Source organism: Solanum verrucosum, unplaced genomic scaffold, assembly GCF_900185275.1.
Source record: "Solanum verrucosum unplaced genomic scaffold, falcon-dt-bn FXZP01000210.1, whole genome shotgun sequence".
Taxonomy (NCBI): Eukaryota; Viridiplantae; Streptophyta; class Magnoliopsida; order Solanales; family Solanaceae; genus Solanum; species Solanum verrucosum.
This window is the reverse complement of record NW_026020045.1, coordinates 2605521-2626862: the sequence shown is the minus strand read 5'-3', so window position 1 is coordinate 2626862 and position 21342 is coordinate 2605521. Positions and strand designations below refer to the sequence as shown.

At 38.7% G+C, this 21342-nt stretch overlaps 1 protein-coding gene across 1 annotated transcript in view; it reads left to right on the top strand.

Annotated features, from left to right (window-relative positions):
* Positions 1-21342, top strand: part of LOC125821752 (uncharacterized) — a 1137236-nt gene that overhangs the window by 777 nt on the left and 1115117 nt on the right. The gene's annotated exons all lie outside the window — the stretch shown is intronic.

Sequence of the window (21342 nt, the reverse complement as noted above, 5' to 3'; positions counted from 1 at the left end):
TCCTTGTGTAATAATGTATCATTGGTTGATACGTAAAAGGCATTCCTCCCTAGTACACTAATGTAATGTGAATGAAATAATATATGGGAATGTAGGCTAAGCATCGAGTGGATATGGTTAGATGGAAACTCTTCCAATGATAGGTTAGAGTACCAAGGAACATCTTTCTATCCCATAACTATGTGCCCAAATAGGATATTAGCTAGCGAATTCCATCTGAGCTAATGTTAACATTCTACCTTAGGCAAGTAGAACACCTCTTTACGGTGTGGGGCTATATGACACCGGATTCTATGTTTAGCTTGCATGGTCTATGTCAGTTAAACGCTTATTCCCATCATGTGAGATGTGCATTATGGTTTCTTGAGAGGTTCTATGAAGTGTAGGTGGTAGTATGGGATTCCATCTATACATTGCACGAGTAGGCTTTTATAGAGTCTTAGGGAGTTATCTAAGTCTTAATGACTAATATATGAAAGTCCTCTAAATGAAGTAATTGAATAATGTTGACTCTTATATGCTTAAATGTAAATGATGCATGCTATACTTGGATTGTATTATGAGTTACTTCCTTGTCATGACTTATTGTATATGAATGTGCCTTGTCTATGGTGACTTCAAATGAGTACTTAGTGTGAGTAGTAGTATGGGATGCTACTTGCACAGTGCACAAGTATGACTTAGAGTTGTCTTAGATGTTGGTTTTAATGTGATGGTGTGACTCATGTAATGTTTATGTCTCTTATATGCTTTATTGTGTAAAGGTCGAAAGGATGAATGGTAAGTTCACTTTTGGTGACCTTAAGGTGGTACCCTAGTGTGGGTGGTGGTATGGGACGCTATCCATATATTGCACAAGGTATAGCTTAAGAGTTACTTGAGGTGAAGGATTAAGGTGAAGGTAAGGGTTTATATGTTGATTTTGTTCAAATGTGAAAATGTGTATTGTATGTTGGTTGTGACTTATATCATGCCTCTTTTATCAATGTTCATGGAGTTTTACTAAAATGGCATAAAAGCATGACTTTCAAATAAATGTCCATTTTTAGCATTTTTTGCATGGCTATCATACTTAGTACTTAATTGTGCTATCCCATTCTTCTTCTATGTTTTACTACAAGTGTAGGTTCCGGCAAGTGATATGCTTATCCTAGTTGAAGCTTGGATTGAGATTCTTCCAAGACTTGATCTGTCCTCATGGATTCGAGGACCAGAACTCTTATGTTTCATTTCTTAATTTAATGGACATTTTAGTAGTCTTTTCGATTGTAAAGGGGCCGTGTCCGTAAATATGTTTTGAGATTGTGTCTAAGATGGCCATGTGAGATATAGACTTCCGCTTGTGTTTAAATGTTTTGAATCGTAGGGTTTTAAATAAAAAAGTTTTAATTCCATACTATTTCTATCATCTATGCAATGAATGAGCTATGAGGCTTGTATAAGACCCCTTTGGGGTTGAGTACACCGTGTCACATCTAGGGGCTAGCCTTGGTTCGTGACAAACATGGTATCAGAGCACAAGATTTTGGAAATGGTTTTTAGGGTTGATGTCTCACAAGCCATGTCTAGTAGAGTCTTGTTCATCGGTGTGAGTCACGACACATCTATGAGCGAGAGGCTATAGGACGTAAGAAAGTTACATTTCTTTCATATTCTTGAAGTCGTACCTTAGAGTTTAACTTTATAGATGTCCTTTTCCTAATCCGTCTCTTATGTTTATAGACTATGAATACAAGAAGGATTCTTACAAGGAGAGTGGTGAATGAGGGAGTTCCTCAAGCTGACCAAGTGCCTCAAGAGAACGAAGTTCTGGTGGATCCCCCGGCCAGACCAATGAAGAGATTAGGTTGGATTTTCTAACCCTCGCTCAATCCATAACAGCTCAAGTTAACCGAGATGTAGGGCCTAGGTGAATACTAATGAGAGTACCGTGGCCTCAAGGTTGAGAGAATTTGTGAGGATGAATCCTCTGATATTTCTTGGTTCTAGAGTGGGAGAGGATCCCCAAGAATTCTTCGATGAAGTATATAAGATAGTCAACGCTATAGCGGTAACTTCTAGGGAGAAAGCGGAGTTGGCTTCCTATCAATTGAAAGAGGTTGCCCAAGTGTGGTTAACTCAATGGAAAAACAATAGGCCTTTAGAAGCGATTCCTATAGAATGAGAGGAGTTTAAGGGAGCATTCCTTGTAGGTACTTTCCTCGTGAGAAGAGGGAGTATAGGGTTGAGGAGTTTATCAATCTTAAGTAAGGTAGCATGAATGTGGAAGAGTACTCCTTGAAATTTACCCGCTTGTCTAAGTATGCTCCATCCTTGGTGTCTAACCCTAGGGATGAGATGCGTAGGTATTTGACGGGTATATCCGACCTAGTTGAGGAAGAGTGTCGTACGGCGATGCTCCATGATGATATGAATATTTCTAGGCTTATGGTGTATGCTCAATATATTGAGGAGTCCAAATTTAAGAGGAAGAATATGGAGTTGAAGAGGGGTAGATCCAATGATCATGGTCAACCTAGGTTCAAGAAGAGAGCTCCTAACCAAGATTCTTCAAGTTTTCCTAAGGCTAATGAGGAGAAAGGTAGTGGACCTCCATTTTCTAAACCTCTTTGTGCCACTTGTGGGAAGAGGCATCATGGGAAGTGCCTAGCCGATACTAGTGGGTGATATGGTTGTGGAAAACATGATCACCAAGTGAGAAATTATCCTACCCTTACGGCTAGAGGAAGGGAGGCCAAACAAGTTTCTTATGATGTCCCGAATACCAATGCTCCAAAAAATGCACTTCAAGCCAAAGAAGGAAAAAGAGCTAATCCGGATGAAGGTACCGGTAAGTTATAGTTCCTTGTTGTTGTGATGAGGTCCTTATATTGTTTTCATGATTAGCCTTAGTTGGGTTTTCTCCTAAGTGGGGGATAGTATGTTAAATAGTAAGGTTGTTGAGAGTGTTGATATCCTTATCTCTTTCCTTCTATTCCTATTCAAGATTGAGACTAAGAGTACCTTGTAGCTTGTTTCATGTTTTGGAGTCATGTGTGAAGATGAGTTTCCATGGTCTCCTTATGTTATGCATGTTCTATTTGAATTCTTGTTCATATGAGAAAATGAGTTTTTCATGATTGTGTTCCTCATGTTAATATGCATCTATAATGAGTTGTCTAAATGCTTCATGAGTTGACTTGTTGTACATGCTTAAATGTGTTTTTGAAAGAGTTGCATAATGTGCGTATTGATGTTGTGATGAGCATGATTTGAGTTGGAGAAGGAAGTTCCTCCAATGAAATGAGAAATGTTGACGATTTGTTGCATAATGGGTTGGTAGAAGTAGTTCCTACTTTCTTTGTAATGCATTGAGCTTATTGATGTGGAGTTGATGTTTCCTCCTATAATTATGCATTTATATTGATGTGTTATGATTGATGGGCTGCGAGTCTTGAGTCGTTAACCCCCTTAATGTTATTTGAGGATGAATGTTCCTAAGTGGGGGATAATGTAACGACCCTAAAAATGAATAAGTGAAACTAGAGCCTAACGTGTGTGTTTGAGTTTGGTGTGAGGTTTGATGGTATTTAATATTGTCCCGAGCTTTGGTTGAGGGGTTTATGGGTTAAACGTCAAGGTATAACTCCCCATGGACCACCCTAGGGGTCCTTGAGGAGGACCCTAAGCCTAACCCCCAAGACCCCTTGAAACTAAAAGAGTTGCCAAAATTTGGTGACCTACGGAAGGGGTCCACACCCCGTAGGTCCATCCACGCCCCGTGGATGGCCTCCATAGGTCAAGAGGCCCCAAAACATGCTGCAGCCCTAGACACGGACCAACAACACGGTCCGTTAATGGACTCACGGTCCGTGAGTCTAGGGCATGAATCACCACTGCAATCTGTCAAGTGGTTCGAACTTGGTGGGGGTGGATTGGTAAATTCACCCCAAGAACTAATAAGTTGGGGAACGGTTAATTTAGGTTTATTAAGATATTTTAAGAGTATTAAAAGTATTAAACTCAATTTTTCATCTCATTACTTCAAAACCCAAAATCAAAACCTCTTTCCTCTCAAAAGCTCTTTCTCTAGAAACCTCCATTGGAGGTGAAGACTTGAAGATCTCAAGGTCAAATTCTTCAAGGTTTACAAAGGATTTTCGTGGGGAATCAATAGTAAGGTATGGTAGTCTTGATCCTTGCCTAATTTTCCATTCAAGGAGCCAATTTAAAGGTGATTTCAAAGTATGAAAAATCTAGGGTTTTACTCAATCTCATGGGTTCTTTCTTCAAACGATTTCAAATGGTTATTAATGTCATATAATTATTGTATTGATGTTTAATTGATGATTTATGATAAAAATACTCTATGAACCCATGATTTTTCTCAATTCCTAAATGGTGCCTTTATGAAGTGGGTTTGTTGATTATGAAAGCTTATGATTTGAATATGTCTAAATTGCTTTGGGTTATTGAATTGTATCATTACCTATGCCTTAATTATGGCAAATTGTTGGTGTGTTGATGATTTGCGATTCATGGCCTTGAAGGCAAGTTATGACTAAAGTATATGCTGAAGTAGAATTGTGCTAGAGATGTTGATCCACTTGGAATGTGGAGGTGTTTAATTTCTATGTATGATTATGACGTGAAGGATATGCATGTGATTTCAATGATAGAATGATGATCATGTATTCAATTTAATTGTGTTATTGTTTATTGTATATTCTCGATTGACACTCATGAATGATGATGATAGAATGTGAAGGGTTTCTATGATGTAATGTTCTAACTTGAATTGGTAGGCTTAGGCATCCCTTCTTGTATAACAAATGTGTCTTGACTGGATGAATATGAATCGATAGACTATCCAATTCCTTTCATAGATGATTAATGAATGTGTCTTGACTTGATTGGTATGAATTGATTGGCTTAAGGCATTCTTTTCATAAATGATCTGATGTAATGAAGACTCTAGAATCGATAGGCTAATGCAATTCCTTTCTTAATGAGTCAATGTACCATGAATCGATAGGCTTATGACATTCCTTTCATGAGTATAAGAATGTAATGGGGAATCATGAATCGATAGGCTTATTGCGTTCTTTTATGAGGACTCTAGAGCTATCTTTGAATGTACAATGGATCGATAGGCTTATAGAATTCCTTCCTTGTGTAATGATGTATCATGGGTCGATAGGCCAAAGACATTCCTCCCTAGTACACTAATGTAATGTGAATGAAATAATCTATAGGAATGTTGGCTAAGCACCGATGTGATATGGTTTGATGTAAACTCTCCCAATGTTAGGTTAGAATTTCAAGGAACATCTTCCTATCCCATAACTATGTGCCCACATAGGATATTATCTAGCGTATTCCATCCGAGCTAATGTTACCATTCTACCTTAGGCAAGTAGAACACCTCTTTACGGTGTGGGGCTATATGACACCGGATTCCATGTCTAGCTTGCATGGTCTATGTCGGTTAAACACTTATTCCCATCATGTGAGATGTGAATTATGGTTTCTTGAGAGGTTCTATGAAGTGTAGGTGGTAGTATGAGATGCCATCTATACATTGCACGAGTAGACTTTGATAGGGTCATAGTGAGTACTCTAAGTCTTAATGAATAATGTATGAAAGTCCTCTAAATGAAGTAATTGAAGAATGTTGACTCTTATATGCTTAAATGTAACTGATGCATGCTATACTTGGATTGTATTATGAGTTACTTCCTTGTCATGACTTATTTTATATGAATGTGCCTTGTCTATGGTGACTTCAAAGGAGTACTTAGTGTGAGTAGTAGTATGGGATGCTACTTGCACATTGCACAAGTATTACTTAGAGTTGTCTTAGATGTTGGTTTTAATGTGATGGTGTGACTCATGTAATGTTTATGTCTCATATGTGCTTTATTGTGTAAAGGTGGAAAGGATAAATAGTAAGTTCACTTTTGGTTACCTTAAGGTGGTACCCTATGTGGGTGGTGGTATGGGACGCTATCCATACATTGCACAAGGTATAGCTTAAGGGTTACTTGAGGTGAAGGCTTAAGGTGAAGGTAAATGATTATATGTTGATTTTGTTCAAATGTGAAAATGTGACTAATATGTTGGTTGTGACTTATATTATGCCTCTTTTATCAATGTTCATGAAGTTTTACCAAAATGCCATAAAAGCATGACTTTCAAATAAATGTCCGTTTTTAGCATGTTTTTGCATGGCTATCTTACTTACTACTTAATTGTGCTAACCCATTCTTCTTCTATATTTTACTACAAGTGTAGGTTCTGACAAGTGATTTGCTTACCCTAGTTGAAGCTTGGATTGAGATTCTTCCAAGACTTGGTATGTCCTCAAGGATTCGAGGACAAGAACTCTTATGTTTCATTTCTTCATGTAATAGACATTTTAGTAGTCTTTTCGATTTTAAAGGGGTCGTGTCCCTAATTATTTTTTGAGATTGTGTCTAAGATGGCCATGTGAGATATATACTTCCACTTGCCTTTAAATATTTTTGAATGTTTTGAATCGTATGGTTTTAAATAAAAAGTTTTAATTCCGTACTATTTCTATTGTATAAGACCCCTTCGGGGTCGAGTACACCGTGTCGCATCTAGGGGCTAGCCTTGGGTCGTGACAATTTTGGTTTAAAATTATCAACTACAACAACAACAAATAATAAAGAGTAACAATAATAAGATGGGTTCTTGGGATATGATTCGATTATAGGCTAATATAGACAAATGGGTAATTGCAACTGTTAGAAAATTGCTGAATGTTAGTGAGTAAGCTAAGCCATAGAGGGAATAAATTTTCTCTCGAACAATTTATCCCGAATCAAGTTGTTTCTCTTGAACACAAACAAACAAGCAAATAAGACCATCCTACACCTTAGTCTATTCACTCTCTCGAGCTGAATATGTGGGACTGAGTTTAGGATTCACTCTCTCGAGCTGAACCCATATCAACCCAATAACCACTGACCATTAATCAACAATCTTGGTTTTAAACCTCTCTCTCGAGCAAGCCAAAAACACGAAGGTAGAAATGCATTTGCAACTACAATTCACTAATTAAACCACAATTACTGATTAAACTTATTTCTAAACAACATTTAAACTAACAATTAACAATACCCATAAACTAAATCAGCCCATAATCACACCCCAAGAATTGGGTTTTAGCTAGACATCATAAAAAGATAAAAATCATTACCAAATTGTGTTTCCATAAACTTGGTAAGATTAATTTAGTCCTTACAAAGGTCCAAATTGAAGAATCTCAAACAACCACTTCTAATTTCTCAGAAGTGAAAAACTTCAATTCTTCAAAGTTAAAGAAAACTTAGTCTCAATACTCCCAGTTCAAACTCAAAAATTACTCCCATCAATGTTTTGAATAAAATTTGATTCCTTAAAAGATTAAAATATACTAAAAAAAATGTTCAAAAACGTATTTATAGTCGCCAAAAATATGCTGTAAACGGCCATTCGGCGCAGTAAGTCGGGTTCACCGATCAGCTCGGTGATCCGCCCTTTAGTCAGTTCCATCACCTTTTTGCTTTAGCCTTCAGCATCCTTAAGATCTGTAAGTTTGGGAGATCCAACACTGCATCGCGGAACCACTCAGCGACATGCTAACTGCTTCTTTTTCTCGCCAACTTGATTTTCTCCTTCAGGGCGTGGCACACTAGAACTTTAGCCGAGATGGTGGCCATTCGGCGACTTGCCAAAAGGACTTGGCGATCACCAGGCCTTTATTTCTTCGTTCTTTCAGCTTGCTTCGTACCCTTTTGCAAATTAGTGTCCATGCTTTTTTCCTCAATCCAAATACCTGGAAATAAAGTATTTTACATAAGTTATTGGCACAAAATAAGCATTTGAGGATACTAAACCTATCGAAATCAAGCCCCAAATGAGTCCAAATCTCAGACTCATCAATGCATAATAAAAGTAGCCCACACCTTAATCCATTCACTCTCTCGAGCTGAATGTGTGGGATTGGGTTTAGGATTCACTCTCTCGAGCTGAACCCAGGTCAACCCAATACCCACAAACCATCAATCAAAAACCTTAGTTCTAAAACCTCTCTCTCTCGCAAGCCAAGAATACAAAGGAAGAACTGCATTTGCAACTACAATTCTCAAATTAAACCATAATTAATGATTAAACTCACTTTTAAATAGCATTTAAACTAACAATTAGCAATACCCATACGTTGAATCTGCCCATAATCACACCCCATGAATTGGGGTTTTAGCTAGACATCATAAAAATAGTTACCAAATTGATTATCCATCAGCTAGGTAAGAGTAATTTCGTCTTTACAATGGTCCAATTTGATGAATCTCAAAGACCCACTTCCAATTTCTCAAAAGTGAATTTCTTCAATCCGTCAAAGATAAGGAAAATCTCTCTACCAAAACTGTATCAGAAGTCTAAAAATTATTTGTGTAGGTTCTAAAATTAACAAAAAGCTCCATAATAAATGTTCAAAAACGTATTTATAGTAGCCGAAAATAAGCTACAAAAGCTCATTCGGCGAAGTATGTTGGGCTCGCTGAACCACTCGGTGAGCCGCCCTTTGGTCTCTTCCATCGCCCTTTCGCCTTGGCATTCAGCATCCTTAAGGTCTGTAACTTTGGGCAATATATCTTAGCTTCGTGGAATCACTCGGCGATCTACCGATTGCTCCATTTCTTCACCAACTTGGTTCTTTCCTTTTGAGCTGGGCACACTGGAACTTTAGGCGGTCTGATGAGCCACTCGGCGACACGCCGAGTGCTCTTGGCGATCCTCAAGCTCGCCCATCTTCACTTCTTCAACCTATTTTGTTACTTTTTGACTGTTAGTGTCCTTGCTCTGTTCCTAAATCCATATTCCTGAAAATCAAGGATTTAACATCAGTTATTGGCACAAAATAAGCATTTGAGGACACTAAATCTACACAAACAAAGCCCTAAATGAAACCAAATCCAGGACTCATCAACACCCCCAACTTAATCTTTTGCTTGTCCTCAAGTAAAACTCAAGTTTAACAATTTAAAAAGGGTGTCTCAAATAGTGCTACAAAAGACTCAATCATGAATGCACACAACAAGACTCAACTTACTAATGCAAGGATCAAGTGTGCACTCAAATATTCAAGTTGTGACTTACCATTATCAAAGGTACTCAAGTTCACAATACTTGCTTTAAATGCAAGTTCAAGCTCAACAAAGGTACTCAAATGTCCTCACAACAAAGATGATTCCATATTCACACAATTTCTTAACAATTCATAGTTCCAGAATCACAAACAACTCTCATATTCACAAAGATGAACACATGCATGACTTCACCTATAGCTTTGCCCTTGTTTTGCAATCAACATTCGTTTCAGCTTACTCAAGATCAAAAAGGTATTTCAAGGCTTGTAACGGGGCTGAGTGTCAAGGTATGATCATTTAGGCTCAGTGGCTGCTACCCTCATACAATGTGGTTTGAATGTCACTTTCTTCCTTTTCTTCAACATTTGAATCATGCTAAAAATTCACCTCATTATTCAACTTCCAATGGTATACGAGACACCCCATTTCTTTTGCACTTTCACAACTTTATTTCACCACTTTTTCATTCTTTTTCTTTTGTTTTCTTCTTTTCTTTCTCTTTTTTTAATATGGAGGGGCTCCATCCTTTTCATGGCCATTGCTAGAAGGGGGGATTTTCACATTCTTGATTTACTTTCTCTTTTCACCACACCCCCAACTTAGGCTTTTGGCCTAAGTTGGCTATTCAACCAAACCACACTCCATGAGGATTATGGGTGAATGGATAAAGAAGGGTCATAATTGCATGAAGTTTCTTCCAAGAAAATGGTAAGGCTCAAATGGGGAACAAGCAAGGTTCACACATCTCACAAGGTTGTCCACAAAAAGAGGTATATTATCAAATTGTTTCACTCATCAAAATCGTTGCCTAAGATCATTTCAAGAGCTTGGATCACTTAGTCAACCAGACCAATAGGGAAAATTGTAGGTTTGATCACACAAGGTTCAAAGTAAGCTCATCACACAAGGCATTGACACCGATATCAAACAAGATTCATTTGAGATAATGTGCAATGTTCATCACAAGAGACACCATTCAATACCAACTAGTCACAACGAGAGGCAAAAATTCACATATTGTCTATGCAACTTCATTTGGCCTCATCGTAGATGCACTTTCATTTTTATTCGATTAAGAGCACTATTCAAGTCATCGGTATTGATCATAACCGATACTCAAATTTGTACAAGAGCAACCACATTTACACACAACAAGAGGTGGCAAAAATTTTGAGAAGCGTCAAAAAACCATTTTCATTTATAACAAGGAGCCATAAACTTAAACATCCACAAGATAAGATCAAAACACAATTAAAAATACAAAACCCAATATATACTCAAGAGGTAGGTATAGAAATACCTCACTCCACCACAAATAAAAATCAAATGTCCTCAAATGCAACAAATATAATCAAAAGTAAATAAAAATGACAGAGAGGGAGGTGAATAAGAATCCTGTCTACACAGTCGCTCCATCTGTCAAGGCATCAATGATTGGGGTCACACTCTGATCTTGGGCATCCGTGCTGTCACGCCCCAAGTCCCATTAGGATGGACATGCACCCGATGCCCTAAAGGCCCTAGAGAACCAACATATAACTCTTGATTATCATATATACAACAAATGAAGCTATAAATCTTTGATGAGTATACGTAAAATACCCTGATAAAATACCAACATAGATAGGCCCAAAATAGATATACTTGATTGGTCATTGAGGCCTTAATCCCTAGAAAAAAAGACATAATCACGTTTCACTCTGACATTGGTCTACAAATCCTCTAAAAGATAGACACTTAGATAAGATCGGAATAGGACCTCGTCATACCCTTAACTGTAATAAAATAACAAATATAGATTAGAGACTCGACGTTCCCCGAATCAACATGGAGCTCACCAAAGGCAGCTGAGTATCTTGTGCTTATCTTGGACATATTCTATTATCTTGAGTACATGTACCTGCGGCATGCAACACATCTTCCCCATGAGGGACGTCAGTACAAAAAAATGCATTGAATATGAAAAGCATAAAGTATCCATAGGTAAAACAAGAGCTCAAGTAAAATTATGTATCAATTTATAAATTCATAAATAAGGATGAAAGACCACATTTGCTTACTCTTTTGGGGGGTATTGAGTACCTTACATTGTTTGCTTTACTTTGCTCTTCTTTTCTTTATAAACTTTGTAGAATTTAATACGATGACCAGCTAATCAGTGGTAGAAGAGGATGACCCATGCTAGGCATTTTAACTCCTGGATGCTGTCCTCATACATATACAAATTAGGATTGGCCCATGCTAGGTATTATAACCCCTGAGCTGCCACCCGTATATATATCAATTGGGATCGGCCCATGCTAGGTATTTTAACCCGTGAGCTGCCACCTGTACATATATCAATTGGGATCGACCCATGCTAGGTATTTTAACCCCTGAGCTGCCACCTGTAACAATACATATTTGCCTTACATCTTTTCATTAATATTTGAGATTGTTCATAATTCTTTTGAGCTTTGTGACTATAGACCAGTGATGTAAACAAGTGAATAAAAAGACTTGAGGCAACAGTAATGACATAAGAAACAAATGTAACATCAATGTAGTAATACTAAGCAATTTATATGACACAACTTATTGGGCTAAAACATATTCGCAAATGGGCCATGAAGACACACAACAAGTGAGAACATGAGGACATGTAGAAAATGAGTCGTTAAGTGGTATTACAAGTGAGCAAGTGATTCTAGTAGCACATGGTTCATTTAAAACACATTTGGACATATCAAATGGAGGCATACATGAATTTCAAATAGAGACTATAACTCCTCAAATGGTGAGGCGAGGAGTGCATATGATGATACGATATCTACACACTTAGGGGTCGTTTGGTAGAGTGTATAAGAATAATGCTGAATATGATGTATTAGTAATGCAAGCATTAGTAATGCTTGCATTATTTCTTATACATTGTTTGGTTTGATGTATTGAAAATAGCAAGCCTTGTATAAAGACTATTAAAAAAATATTTGTTTACAAAAATACCCCCACATTCTTTTACAAAAATAATAATTATTATAAATTATTATAATAATTATTATTATAATTATTATAATTTATTATTATTATTATTATTATAATAATTATTATTATAATAATAATAATAATAATTATTATTAGAGGGTAGTTTTGTCATTAGTTAATCTAATGCATGCATTAAAACCATTGCATTGCTAATACCTAGAAATCCATGGTATTAGCAATACACACCTTAATACACAATAGAGTGTATAACTAATGCAAGCATTAGTTATACATAGGTTGGAAAAGAGTACCAAACAAGGTACTAGTAATACACACTGCTAATGCATGCGTTATTTTTCCTAATACACTCTACCAAACGACCCCTTAGTACATGACATCAAAGGTAAGGGTGCATAAACATGTGAACTAATGAAGCATATGACATATCGCAAATAAGGGTTGCACATTCCACATAAGGACATATAAAATGAATAATAGACATAATGTGTATATACTATACAAATACCTGTAACATGTATAATGTAGGATCTTATTGACTCAATGATCCTCATTTGACTTGGTGGATAACTCATGAAATTTTCTATTTAGAGTAACTTTGTCATAATAATACTTGAAAGTATAAACACACCAATATTGGAGAATGAACACGCATAGATGTAGCTTGACACATTTTTGAAACCATGGATGGTATAAGGGAGATTATTACTTTTGGAGATTGTACACCCTCATATTGTATCTTTTACCATGAGGATGACTTAGAGATCTCACTTGGTTGGTACACAGAATATAGGACTTCATTCCATAAAATATGGAATCAAATAGCCTTACATACATTGTCTCCCGACCAATACTATGTGGTACCATGAATCATCCTTTCCTTTGAGGCGTTCTGCATTAATGGCAAGTAATAGAGCTAATATTAACAGCTAATAAACAAGGTTGGATCACTTCGACTTACCAAAACTGTAGTCGGGCAGCTAGCTCAAAACCCCTCTACTAATGGGTGTTCTTTTCACTAATTCCTTTATCGCCATGTGTACAAAATTTATGACCTTCCCATATGAGTTCATTCGACACTACCTGGGATTTACAACATCCAAAACAGTAAATACACACCTAAGGGGTAGTACACCCACACAACTCACAATTCAAATGGTGTATCTTCATTTCTTCTCTAAAACATTTCACATGACTTTCTCTGAAGGCTAGCCAATATTACAAATGATAATCTACAAAATATATTGATTACATCACAATCGGGTCAATAGTTCAATTAATGGACCACTACGACATTATGTTGAACACCTAGAGGGCATAAAGCTCCACAATTCATAAATGGTGTTTCAACACCCAACGGCCTCATAATTACAAACAACACTCTCACTACCATTTATAGGAATAAAACCATGCCCTTTACCACTAATAAACCCAACCATCCACCCAGTACTTCTAAAAACTACACCACGTATAGGCAGCCCCAAACCTTTCTAAAATAATCAATTAAACTTTGACTCACTGCTTCCGATAATTTTTTTCATGAATTTGTAGTAAAACACATAGAGAAATCTCATCCAATCTATTAACTATAGTGAGAGAAAATGGGGCAGTAACCTTACATCAAATTCTAGAAAATTGTTCTTTTAACTTGTACTCCTTCAAGAGTTTTAATTACCCTTCACACTTGAACAAAATAAGAAGAGAAACTCTCTTAATAACAAAGAAAACATGAGCAGACAACTTATGGAAAGGTCTGCACCATATTTAAACATGAAAAACATAAACTATCATGGAACAATCAAGCTAAACCATAAGGTTTCTACTTACCTTGGTTGGAAATTAGGAGGGTTTCTTCAAGAACCCATGGAGTATTTTTGAGGTGGCTGCGATAATCATTGAGGGAAAGAGAGAGTGTTGGAGATAAATTCTTTTTTTTCTCTATGCAATAATTAAGACATAAATGAGCCAAATATGACCCTATAATTGTTGGTACTCCACCGCCTCTATCTTCTTCATTTTTGCCCACAAATTGCCAAGTAGGTGATCCACCTACTTGGCCATTTTTAAGCCGCTCAAATGTCAAACTAGGTGATGCACCTATTTCTTCTTATTAAATCTATTTAGCTATGGCATGTGATGAAGCTACTTACTTTTATTAAGTTGGTAAAAAATTCTAAGAAGGTGATACACCTACTTGTCACCTACTAACTTAATTTAGTCAAGCAAGCACCTCACTTATTTTATCTCATTTTCAAAATTCTAATCTTTTAATTTAAAGTTAACACTCAACTCTAAAATTTAAGCTTAATAACCACCTTAGTTCTCGAGTTTAAATACTTTCATTATTATTAACTTAATCATATACATGTTGAAATGTATGGGGTGTAACACGTGCCCGGTGTAAAAGCAACACTGGCTCCACTAGAGCTTGTAATGAATGTCTCTATCAGTGATGTCTGAATGACTGTCTGTACAATCGTCTCCTCTAAATCCCACAGACCTCCATAGATGGTCACCTCCTGAGCATCAAGCTACTCCTCATCTGTCTCCGCCTATTACTCATCAACTGCCACATCATCCATAGAAACATCTCTGATGGTGGCCAGAGGCTTCTACGAACTGGCTGGGGCATCCCGATCCTCATCTGACTCAAAGAGAGAAGTGAAGTCTGTGGACTTCACATAGTCCACATCCTTTCTCAAATTTGAAACCTCGGCTTTCAAAGTCGTCATGAAGTAACCCACTGTCCTCTCTCACAGATCTCTACTCTAGGTGTTAGAGTATCAATCAATGTCCGAAGGGGTGTCAACGTAGCTAAGATGGCTCGCTCAATCATCCAAGGCACCTCGGCCTTTGGCCGGCTAGCCCGCACATCGGTAGAATGGGCTAGGTGCCCCATCTTGAGGATCATGGTATGAGTAATATTGGTGGGCTGGGAAGCAGTAGAAGAGCCAGGCGCCTGGGAAGAAATGGAAGCGGGTGTATCTAAAGGCCCGGAGGCCGGAGTAGACAAAGCTGCCTCTGCAGGTATATACTCAACATTAACCTCCGGGGTTGAATCTTTCGGAGCCTCTCTCCTCCTAACCACCTCATCCCGAGTGTACTCGGCCTCTATGCACCAGATATTGGTGGAAGATGTGGGAGTGACCTCTATGTCCCTCTTCTCGTCATGAAGAACTCCAGCACGCCGACATAACTATGTGATCAAGACACGGAAGGGAAGGGATGCCTGGCACTGTTGGCCCCTCATGACCATCTCTTGCTCCATAATGAGTCCCAAGTTGAGCCGTTTCATGGCGATGATTGATCCGAGGCAGGCCGCCTTAGGATGGCAGAGGATGGACTCATTCTGCGAGGGCATGATAGAACTACTGATGAACCCGAACCAATATTGAGCGGTAATGTTTAATACTTTCTTCTCGATGTGAGTTCCTGCCTCAATCCAGCTCGGGCTGGTGTCATAAATGAGGGGAGCAAGACAGCCCCTTAGGTCACCCAGACTCTGTGTTGTGGCCTGGCCCTCGTACTCATGGTCAATCCCTGTAGCTCTGTAAAGTACAATATTGATATGATCGCTGCTGCACCCCACCTCTTTCCCCCGATCCATGACGGACTTCACCAGTCTGAAGGCACTGGCCTTCTTCCCCCGGGGTACTAGGTCACTGTATGCAGTGTAGAACTCACAAACCTAGGTGCAGATATATGGGCCTCGGGGTCTAGTGAAGATGTCAAATATGTGGAGTCGGAGTGTGTCCCACACTAGAGGGTACTTGTCCACCACTCCATCTATAGACATCCGCTTCTCCTCAAGAATTATCCTCAATCCCTCAGCCGTTAGCCTGTTGAGTAGCTGGGGAGGAGGACCTTGAACTGGTGGCGCTGGAACCACCATATGTACCGGAGTTGGCACTATATCTGTTGTAGAAGGGGTAGGCTCTGGGATCCTAGATAGATTCTGATGAAATCAGGCACGGATCTCAGCCCGTCTAGTCTATAGTGGCTGGTCATCCTCAGGCTTTGAGAATGAGGCCTGAGAGTGAGCAGACTCCCCATCACTGCTATAGTTGTGCTCTGGTCTCTCTGTTACTGGCGCTTTTCCTTTGCCCTTGCCTCCCTTTGGAGGTGCTTGCTTTCCCTTTTTTGAAGGAGTTGTTTTTCCCTCATTAATCAATAATCCTTGTGCTCATTTGCGGGGTGGCATACCACTGTTGTCCAAGTTGGTCCAAGCCATATTTGCAAAACTTACCAAAAATAGTTAGAAATAATCCAAGAAACATGCAGAATTTTAAGTTGCAGAAAGACTCGCCGAACAAATTGGCGAGTCACTGAATCACTTTGGCGAGTAAGATCGAGCTCGCTAAAAGGACTAGATAAAAAATTTCCCATAAAAAAGACAGGGCGGCGATAAGCAAGACCTTTCGGTGAATCGCCGACCTGACTTGGCGAGCCCAGACTAGCACGCCAAAAGTTACAGTGTGCTTTTAGGGGTTAGGGGAGCAGAAAGGGCGATCAAGGGAGACTTTTGACTAGTTGTTTAGTGAACTCGGTGAGCTCAGGCTTCTCGCCGAAAGTTACAGAATTAAAACTAACCAAACCATAAAATTAAGGGCAATCAAGGGGACGTTGGTGAACCGCCGAACGGTTCGGCGAGCTCGACCCAGCTCACAAAACTGCCCAACGTGCAAATTTTCAACCCTGTTACCCAAAATCAAGCCCGCAGTCCCCGAAAACAAAATCAAACAACACACTCCTGCAATTAAACTTAGACCCACTAGACCCATGCCACCAGGTTATTCAAAATTCCCCCGATTTGGCAAAAATTGGCCATTTGATGACTTTTTCCCTTAAGAATGACATCAAATGCTCCATCATTGGGAAAAAGTACATCATTTAGCTCAATTGGGGTTACTCAGATTTCACTCGACTAGACCCAACAATAATTTACCGCAACCCAACAAATTTTTATCAATTTTAAAGTACAATAATTGGGAAAATCAATAATTTAGGCAATTAAGCACAATTATGAAACTACGATAGGAAAACTAGCACAACACTATGATTTCAGAACTGGCCCAACACACATCAACAAGAGTTAAACAATTGCACTCGAATTCAACTGCTATTCAAGAGTTAGGGGTTTGGAAAAACAACCTTTAAGCCAAAATACAAGTTTGTAAAGCTAGGCGGCAATGTATTCCAACTCCGAGTACGAGATCAAGAGAAAAAGGCGATAAAAGAGTTTGAAATTTTAATCCTTTGGCCTTTTAAAACCTTTCAGTTCGGATTTCAGCAATATTAGTCGTCCTCGTCGAACCACTCGGTGATACGCTGAGGGGTTACTTACCTCGCCGAGTTTTTTAGGACCTCCAGTTAATTTGGGGGTCAAAGCGGCGGACAAAGTTGAGCTCACCGACTTGTTTGGTGAGTCGCCAACTCGTCCATGGGCCCACCGAGTTTTACAGACTCTAACCTGATATTTTCTTGAGTCCAATGGCGGTCCACTTTGGTGAGGCACCGAATGGAGCCAACCTTTATTTTTCAAACACATTCCACACTTCACCTGCACAATCAAAACCTGTTATTCCAAAAACAAACACAAAGCAATAAAAACTAGGGTTGCCTCCCAAGAAGCTCCTTAGTTAACGTCGTGGCACGACGCCAATACCCACTCAAGGTTCATTTTTGGGATTTGCCATAGTATCACTAGGCAATCCCAATTGTCGTCTTGGGTTTAAATGTGATGAAATTTGACCCATTTGGGTCTCCAACTGCTTGATAGAGACGAAATGAGAGGTCACTGTCTGTTGAGAGTCGATACATCTTCCTTCATTTCCTTCAAAACTTTATCGGACCCTTCACCTAGTTGAGAATAAGTGAAAGAATATCCTCAACCCACCACTCTTAGAATCATTGGGCTTTTTATGCTCATGGGGAGGAACATACCTATCCTTTTCCCATTCTTTTTCCTTCTAGATGACATTACGATCATGCCACTCCCTATCACGGTCTTTCCAGCCCTTATCTCTGTTCCTTGGTTTCGACCCGGCCTTGGGTAGTTTGCACGATAACCTCCTCCGTGGTTGGTTAGGAAGTTCACTTCCTCATTGTACAACGCTTCAAATTTGGCCTCTTAGGGGTTTACACCACCAACACCGACAACATTAACAATCCTAATACTAGGACCCATGACGTTTCTTGGCCAAGATGTCCAGTTGTGTCATTATCTTTGCCATATTTTGGTCTCTCGTTTGGTCTTTTTCAATATGTTCCTTTGTCAAATTGTAAGTAAGAGGAGAGACTTGATCTTCATGAGTGTACCATGCTTGGTTAATCTTGGACATGCCATCAAGAAGTTGGGCTGCAATCACATAAGGCTGCTTGTAACACCCCGGAAATCTAACGATCTAAGTTAGAGACTAACATGTAATCTAGTGTCCTTAACGGGTTAATGTCAAGATGATAGTTGTAAAATGACCTCCCTAACTTAGTACTAAGTTTATAGTCCATAGATGTCAAGGCATGGCCCCCCAAGGGTCCTTGAAGTAGACCAAGGGGGCTGACCAAAAGCTATCAAAAACAACATGGACCACGTGACTCAACCTACGAGTCGTATGTTGACTTAGGCCGCATAGATAGGAGTCGTGAGTCAACACTTAGCCTCACCAAACTTCCCCCTAAACCCCCTAGTCTCTATCCCAAACGACGCGTAGGCAGTACGGTCCGTAGACCATACCACGTCCCATAGATGGGGGCTCGTGGATTAGTCTTATACCAAAGACAAGAGGCCAGCCTCAGACCCAATCCATGAGTGACCAGTAGAGTTCGTGGATCAGTCCACACCCCATAGATGGGGTCTCGTGGATGAGGTCCTCGGAAGGCTGTCTTAAAACGACTAAGGCTCAAACATTACAACTAATTCCTAATAAATTATGTAAAGGTAAAAACGGTTATCTCTAGTTATTATAGACTAATATAAGTAGTTTTAAGTCATTTAACTCAAACATAACCCCTCACAACGCACAAACCCAAAGTGAGAAACCAACTCTTCTCTCCCAAAGTTCTCTCTCTAAGACTCCATTGAAGAACCAAGTCAAGGTCAAGCTAGGGATTCAAGGACCAACCTTTCTTCCCCAATTTCATGAGGATCTCACCCTAAGGTATGGATTCTCTTCATTTTTGGGTAGCTATCCCCCAAGAAGTCCCTTCAAAGTGTGTTTTTATGACTTCCAAAATCTAGGGTTTTACTCTAAACATGGGTCTTCTTCCAAAACTATTTATATTGATCAATTATGATTTATTATGATTAATTATGTTGGTTTATGGTTAGATTGTTGTAGTATTGATGGTTTTTGATTAAAATCTCTCTTGGACCCATTGTTTCCATTTCTTCCTAAATTGTGAATTAATATGTGACTTGATTGGCCATGGAAATTGGTAGTTTATTATGTTTATGTTTAATTGATGGTTGAATCATGAAATATCTCTATCTATTGTGGTAATTCTATAATGTTAGGGTTGATATTGCTTCATGGCCTTGAAGGGTAATTGGCTAGGGTTTGTGTATGTTGATGCTGATTCTTTATGACTATGTGAATTACTTGGATAATAATGATCCTATATCTAGGGTTGTTGTATTTATGTAATATCCTTCTTCCTTGTACCTTATACAATTAATTATGTATGAAGTATGTATGCATGTTTAAGAGGAGCTTGTGGTGTTGCTTAGATGGACATTCTCATGATCACACTACTACTACAATGTAAAAGGTTTACTCACATGCTAGTCTTTCTAAAGTGAAAGGAGCATTCTTACTTAAGGAACCTAAGAGCTATTATGATGGTATGTTGGCATGAGTGCCTAATGTATGTTAGTATGAATATGGATACAAGTAAAGGCTAAATGTGACTCTTAAAGGGAATAATGTGTAGCACCAAGAGGACATGAAAGTGAGATGGAGGCTTTAACGTTTAGCAAGTACGGCTTCCCAATGCACGATATCTCATAAGATGGAAACCTTCTACGTTTAGCAAGTCTGGGTTTATAGTAGCAATGTCCTTGTCCCGTAACTATGTGCCCACATTGGTCTTAGCTAGTGGATCCATCTAGAAGCTATTATGTTAGTTCTACCTTAGGAAACTTGAACACCTCTTTTCGGTGTGGGGGTAGAACAACGGATTCCATGTAGCTCACATGGTCTATGTCGGTTAATGCAATATTTCCCTAAATGATAATGAATAAACTATGGTAAGAACATGGACTTTAACTAGGACTTCTTAAGGGGTACTACTTTGTGTGAGTGGGGGTATGGGAGTTCACTTATACATTGCACAGGTAGACTCTAAGAGGGGTTTTGTAAGGTTCTCTTATGATTGTGATATTATGATGACTTATGAATGATGCATGGAAGGTATGAATGGATGTTATGAACATGAATGTCTTTACTTTTACGTATGTTGGTTATGACTATGGTAAGATGAAGTAGGTATGTTGTGGGTGGCCTAAATGTGACACTTGTCATTTGGTAGGGTTATGGGATCTTACCTTTGTATTGCACTAGTGTGGCTTTGGGTTGCTCATATGTTGAATTGGCTTATGTTTCTTTATGAATGTGCATAATGGTTTCTAAACTTGACTAAATGCATGAGTTCAACTAAATGTCCCTTTTATGCATGTTTTAAGGATTTTGTGCATGGTATCCATACTTAGTACAATTAATTGTGCTAACCCATATTTTCTACTTTACTATGAGTGTAGGTTCCGGTTGTTGATACTTACTACTTCCTTGAAGGTGAAGCTTGGTCGACTATTCCCTAGGCTTGGTGAGTCCTCAAGTTTGAGGATGAATTGCCATTGATTCTAGTTTCTAGTTTCCTTCTATATTCTAGACTATGTTATATTTTCCTATTCATGGAGACATTATTGATGTAAAAGGCTTTGTCCCTATTTTACTCTTATATTTAGATGGTGGTTGAGACAAGTCTAGTTTCCTATTTTCCTTAATGAAAGAAGTTAACTTCTATTCTAAAAGTTTTTAATTTCTTCGTATTTTTCTATGTCTTTATGTGATGATGACGCTAAGGGCTTGTATGCGACCCCTTCAAGGTCAGTTACGCCGTGTCATGCCTAGGGGGTACTCATAGGTCGTGACAAACTTGGTATCACAGCTTAAGGTTTAGAAAGATTCTAGGGTGATGTCTCATGAACCACATCTAGTAGAGTTGT